This window comes from Melospiza georgiana, chromosome 1 (genome assembly GCF_028018845.1).
Source record: "Melospiza georgiana isolate bMelGeo1 chromosome 1, bMelGeo1.pri, whole genome shotgun sequence".
NCBI classification, from domain to species: Eukaryota; Metazoa; Chordata; class Aves; order Passeriformes; family Passerellidae; genus Melospiza; species Melospiza georgiana.
Genome location: NC_080430.1, coordinates 50109638 through 50115728, shown reverse-complemented (window position 1 = coordinate 50115728; position 6091 = coordinate 50109638).

Below are 6091 nucleotides of genomic sequence, written 5' to 3'. Positions count from 1 at the left end.
CTTTGCCTGGATAAGAGTCTTACTCAGGTGAAAAAGCAGCAAGATCCATCAGTGCACTCTGAAAGGGCCCCAATCTGATGCAAAGCTGTCAATGGAAACATGAGAAAGCTATCAACAGAAATGTGAGGTGGGAGTGGGCGCAGCCACGGCCAGCTCTGAGCCCCAGCAGAGCACAGAGCAGCCTCAGCATTGGCAGCCTGGAAGAAGGAGTTTGTAGCAGCAAGCAGCAGCAGAGCAGCTCTGAATGCTTGCCTCTTCCTGGGACCAGATCAGTTATCCTGTATCAGAACCAAACTGACCATCGGCTGCTCCCAAGGGGAATCATAGCCATGCCATGGACTGTGCAGCCTGGTGGGATTGGACATCTTGGGTCTGTGCAGGTGTAGAGAAGAGCCAAAGAGAGGGGACTGGTGGTGTCACGGCTGAGGAGGCTGCTCTCAATTAATATTTGCAGCTAAATATTAATTAACTGTCCTGGATTGCCTGGAAAGCACAACAGGCCTGATTTGTCAGATGGCTGCTGAGGTGAGCCACTCTGGTGTCCTGAGCAGGGGATCCCCAGGGGAAGCTGAGAGAGCTGCCAGGAGCCTGCAGCTGGCACAACAGTGGCTGACAGGACGTGGGTGTTTCAGGAGAAAGGGGGGCCAAATGTCCATCCCCCAACCCCATAAGAAGCTCCTGGGGAGCTCCAGCATGCAGGGCAGGAAAAGAGGCTGTGGCACATCAGATCCCGCAGAAGTGTGTGCACTCTGAAGCTCTGCCAGCTCGACCAGGGAGCAGCAGCTGGGGAGAAAGCCAGAGCCTCTCCAAGCTCTGCACCCCCCAGGACTGATGAAGCTGAGCCCGGGAACTCCTCCACCTAGTGCCAGAGCTGCACTCTGGGAGGAGATGAGTAAATATACACTATACACAGGTGTATATCTATACCTTTAGTTTTTAATCTGACCACCTAGAGCAGTATAAATTAGAGGGGTTTTCTTCCAAGCTCAGTGCTCACAGCCCATCCTTGTGGCCAAATCCAAACTCTTTCTCAACTGTTCAGTGTTTGGAAAGTTGGCATGGGCTGATCCATGTTTGTGCTGGATGTTGTAATTTCCTGAGCTGTTGGGAGTTTTCAAGCTTATTTTCTTCCTTTAGTTCTCCCCCTTTCTGAACAGAAGGGACAATAATTAAAGACTCTTTGATTTCCAGAATTGGAAATTCCATTATTCTTGTAGCCTGAAGAGGAGCTGCCATCTTCCAGGGAAGGAAAACAGGGAGATAGAGTTAAGAGGGGAAAGAATATCCCTCTTTTCTTTGCAGGATGTTTGAGACATATGAAAGTTGTTCCTCTTTCTGCTAGAAACTCGCTGCTTTTGACTTGAAACAGATTTAAACTTCCACCAGAGTGATGCTGAGGGCAGTAGGAAGATCACCCCTCACAGCCTAAAAGTCTTATTGAAACCTCAACCTTCAGAAGGAAACTCTGGCAAAGTCACAGTGGGGAACATTTTATAAAGGTCAAAATTACACTTCTGGGTTTAACAGCATTTATGGAGTTAAGGGAATTAAGAATGGAGGGGCTTCTTTTCTAACTTCCAGGGTGTTTGACAAACAAGAGGCAGGAACATGTACATGAGAAGCCATGGCCTGTCAGAGGAAGGGTCTCTCCCAGGGATTAAAGCTTAATTTGGGGGTTTACTGGGGGTAGAAAGAGTTTGATAGGGATACTCATGAGATTGCTTCTCTACTTAGTTTATTAGCAAGCCTTATTGATTAGTAAATAGAAGAGTTTAGGGGTTGCTATGTTTGGTCTTTTTACCTCCATTAAATAATGAAATTTAAAAATGTCACATTCAAAGCAGACAGAAATTCAGAAAAGTAGAACTGACCAATTGGATTAGAAATAAAGGAATTAAAATGCCTGGGTTGTTTTCTTACTTCCAGGATGACTGCCACAATGAGAGGAAGGAACATTTCTGTGAGAAGCCAGCACCTGCAGGACAAGGAAATGTCTTTTGCCAAGACTTAAAGAAGAATTTTGGGGCTAACAGAACTTAAAGATGGAACAGAAAAATAAATGAGCTTTACTATCTGTTTTTGTCATAAACTTATAGCCATGTGTCACATTCCAGATGTCACCTGCCCTGTTTTTTAACGTTTATTTTCTTTTTTCTACTTAATTTGTATAAGTGTGTTTTGAATAATGGATGTAAGAGGGTTTGGGTTGGTTATGTTTTATAATATGTTTTATTATATGTTTTATTATATGGTTTACTATGGTTTTTATTTATTAAGTTTCATAATGTGGTTTTTGTTAGTTAAACCCAAATTTGTTTGCTTCCTTCATGTTCCAAATGCAGCATTGATTTGGAAAAAACCCAGGCACTCATTTTCTTCCCTTTGGAATGAACCCAGCCTCTTGCTCAGTGGGTAGGGAGTATAAAGATGGATCTTTCTTCCTCCAGCCTGTGGGATTTTGTCATTTATTTCTAAGACTTGAAACTGCAAACCCTTGAAACATAAGCTTGAAACTGCAAACCCTTCAAGCCTGGGGACTGAGCCAGGTTTAACTTGCTATTGTATGGAAGCTCCTTTGCTTTCCAGTCCAAATGTAAGCATTTCCTTCATTTTGCTATTTCAAATCCTTTTGCCGTGGGGTTCCCTGGGGGTGGATGGCAGGGTGTTGCCTTGTTTATTTTACCAGCCTGTGCTGCTCCCTGTACTCCCTGTGCGCTGCAGCCCCTCGCTCCTGGGAGTCTGACCAGCAGCACAGGGCACTCAGGTTTCAGGCTCCAAAGACAAGCAGCAGGTTTTACTCCAGTAAATCAGAACGAGTCAGCCCCAGATCCCACTGTATCATCCGTGGTCTCCTGCCTGTACTTGTTGGAAATGAGATAACTTTCCTAATTATTTGTTTTAATTAACTTATTGATTGATTGTTTTAAAAACTATAAGTAGCGTATTAGTCTTTAGCAGTGTAATTCTCTGTTTTAGCCAGCATGTACTTAAGTTTTTTTCCTACTGACTGCTATTGTTAGAGTGTGATTATTCGATCCCCAAAAATTTTAAGCTATGATGAACTAACCCTGATAAGCTTCAATGAAAAAAGCCCTTGGGAGTTAAAGGCTGGACATCTGGAATCCAGAATTTATAGCCTGCCAAGGACACGTAGAAGTAACCAGAAGATAAAGAAGAGACTAACAAAGGTGATTCAACATGTTCTGGAGACCGCTGTCAGGGAAAAAGATAATAAGAAAACTAAAAGATGTAGATTAATTAGCATGAAAAGTGAGAAATCAATAACCAATGGAAGATAAAATAATAATTGATGCAAAAATTTGTGAAATTTAGAACCAATGAATATTAACTTCTTTGCTAAAGATGTAGAAATAAGTGAAAAGTTTTGCAAGTCATGTGCATCTCTGTGGAGCACCCCAGCCTGGAATAAACTAATGCCTACTCCCTAAGAGTACAAAAACTGTGCCAGAGAGTTTCATTTATGCTGATGCTTTTGGCAACATACAGGCAAGTCAGTGGGAATCAGCTGGCAGCAAAACTCCAGAAGGTGTCAGTGAGTTTCAGAAGTGACTGTGGGAACAGGACTGCAGGCACTCAGTGGGAATGGTGGCGAAGTGAGCAACATCCACACGCACACACACAAACCAGACTAAGGGCTCTCCCTCCTCCTGGGGCTCCTCCCGTGCTGTGTAAGCTGCCAGCTGCATCTTTGTTACCCAGGAAGGTTTAAAATGGGACTCAGAGCCACGTGCCAGGAAAAACAGGACAATCCTGCAAAGACAAAATGCAGAGTCCAGGCTGGCAGAGCTGACACCAAAGGCTGGCAACAAACCAAGGTTCACAGCCTGTTTGGGGACACCTTGGTGCTCAGCCCTCCTGTGGAAAGGATTCAAACACCAGTGACCTTTGATGTTTTATTTTGGATTGGTTTTGGCTTTTGGTGTTTGTCTTCCTACAGGAAAGAGGATCTGGTGTTCCAGGTTTCTCAGTCATTCAAGCCCGAAGTATGAAATAACAACAACTACTTAGATACATTACATTACATTACAACACACTACTTAGATACAACATTTCCAGCACTTGCACCTGCAGGGCTCAGATTTTGGGCTCAGAAGGGCAGGGTCAGCTCAGTAATTCATGAGACCCCCTGCTATAAGGGTAGCCACTGCAATGAAGAATTGTGGAGAAGTTCCCCAGCCTCCATCCTGTGGCTGCCTCTGCTGAGAAATGTAGACAAATAGTTTTCTTCATGGTTGATCATTAGGTCACACACCTACAAAAGCACTGATACTCAGCCTAAGAAAGCAAAGGGACAGAGAATGGTTCTTACTAGATCCAGAAAGCACAGGCTCAAATGTCATCTAAAGGAAAGGTAAATACTGGAACTCTCAGGGGCTTGAGTTTTTGGGTTTTTTTGGTTATTTTATGGGGTGTGGAGTTTTGTTTTATTTTTAGTTACCTGTGACTTCTCAATTAAAAAATAAAAAAGAACAGTCAAAGATCTGGGCCTTCACCATTTGTGTAGTTTGGAAGGCATGCTAGCATTTCAAATGGCTCTACACGAGTGTTTTCCAAGCTGGAGGGTTCTCCAGCCCCAAGATCACCACTGGTCACTGCATGAGTCCACCAAGAGCAGCAGAGAGAGAGCAGCCGGTCCAACTCTGATTGTGAAATCTGGGAGGTTGCTTATTGTCATAATGCAAATAATCTCTATGTGTCAGACTGAAAGAACAATTCTAAAGAATTGCTTGGTTAGATTAGGAACTTTCAAATTCTTTGGATCTACAGCCACCGCTTTTCCCACTTACTAATGATTAATAATTAATGAATGTAGCTGGACATCAGAAAATGTCCCAAAGCACTGCACAGAACCAGTAGAGGATACACTGTTGGCATTCTATAGCTCTATAGGTAACATTTGAAGTATACTTTTCAGGCAAGTATCCAAAAAAAATGCAAAACCACTTCCCTTATAGACCTTCCACATTATTTTTCTTCAAACATCGAACAGAAACAAGAGGCAGAATTGGTGCTTACAATTCTGCAACACCTTCTAACACCGTATCTAAAACTCCAGTTTCAAGGGAAATAATGCCCAGAATTGTAGGAGTATTCCAACAGTGCACTTATTGCTTGTCATCACAATATGAATGTATGAACCCATGTAACAGGTTTTGCAGAGAAACACACACCAAAAAAATTGAAGGGTACAAGAGATTGATTTAGAACACGGGGAAAATGTGTATTTTATGATTGGCTTTTGGCAAATATTAAAATGAATATTATATGTGTTATGTTAGAAAGTTAGGCTGTATTAATTTTCTTGAATAGTGTGTTAAATATAGTTTTAGGTTATAAAAAATGTTAAAATAGAAACTATACTATGTAGGATATTTTTTAAAGAAAGGACTCGCAGCGAGATAGCAGGACATCTAAATCTTTCAGAGAAAGAGAATTTATTGCCCTCTTATCAGAAGAAACAAACTTCTTCCTGTCTTGCTCTGCCCTGAAGATGCCATTAGGATTCAGAGGAAGAAGTTGACATTTACCATACAGAATCCTGTATTCGAATGGAATTTATGCATCATGTATGAGATGTATGAATATGCAACAGGCTATTGTTTTTAAGGGTTAATCCTTTGTTAACGTGTGTCCTATTTCAGGCTCGTGCTGCCCAGAAAAAGGTACCCGGACGTCTGTAACTCTTTGTTTCTATTGTCTCATATCGTCCTAATCCAGATTGTCCAAAATTTTTATTACTCTAACTATTTTGCTATTTTTATAGCCATTTTATTACTACTAAACTTTTCAAATTTTAAAAACAAGTGATTGGCGTTTTCCACAAACACTATATCTAAAACCGCAGTTTCAAGGGAAATAATGCCCAGGGCTTTTTTGTTTGTTTGGTTTTTTGTTTGTTTGTCTATTTTGTTTTTTTTCCACGCGTTCATCACAATACGAGTGCGTGAACCTATGTCACAGGTTTTGCAGATAAACACACACCAAAATAAAACTGGAGGGTACAAGTGATTGATTTAGAACATATATTTTCCAAACAAAACCCGTAAACTTTGGCCGGCAAAAAAAACCT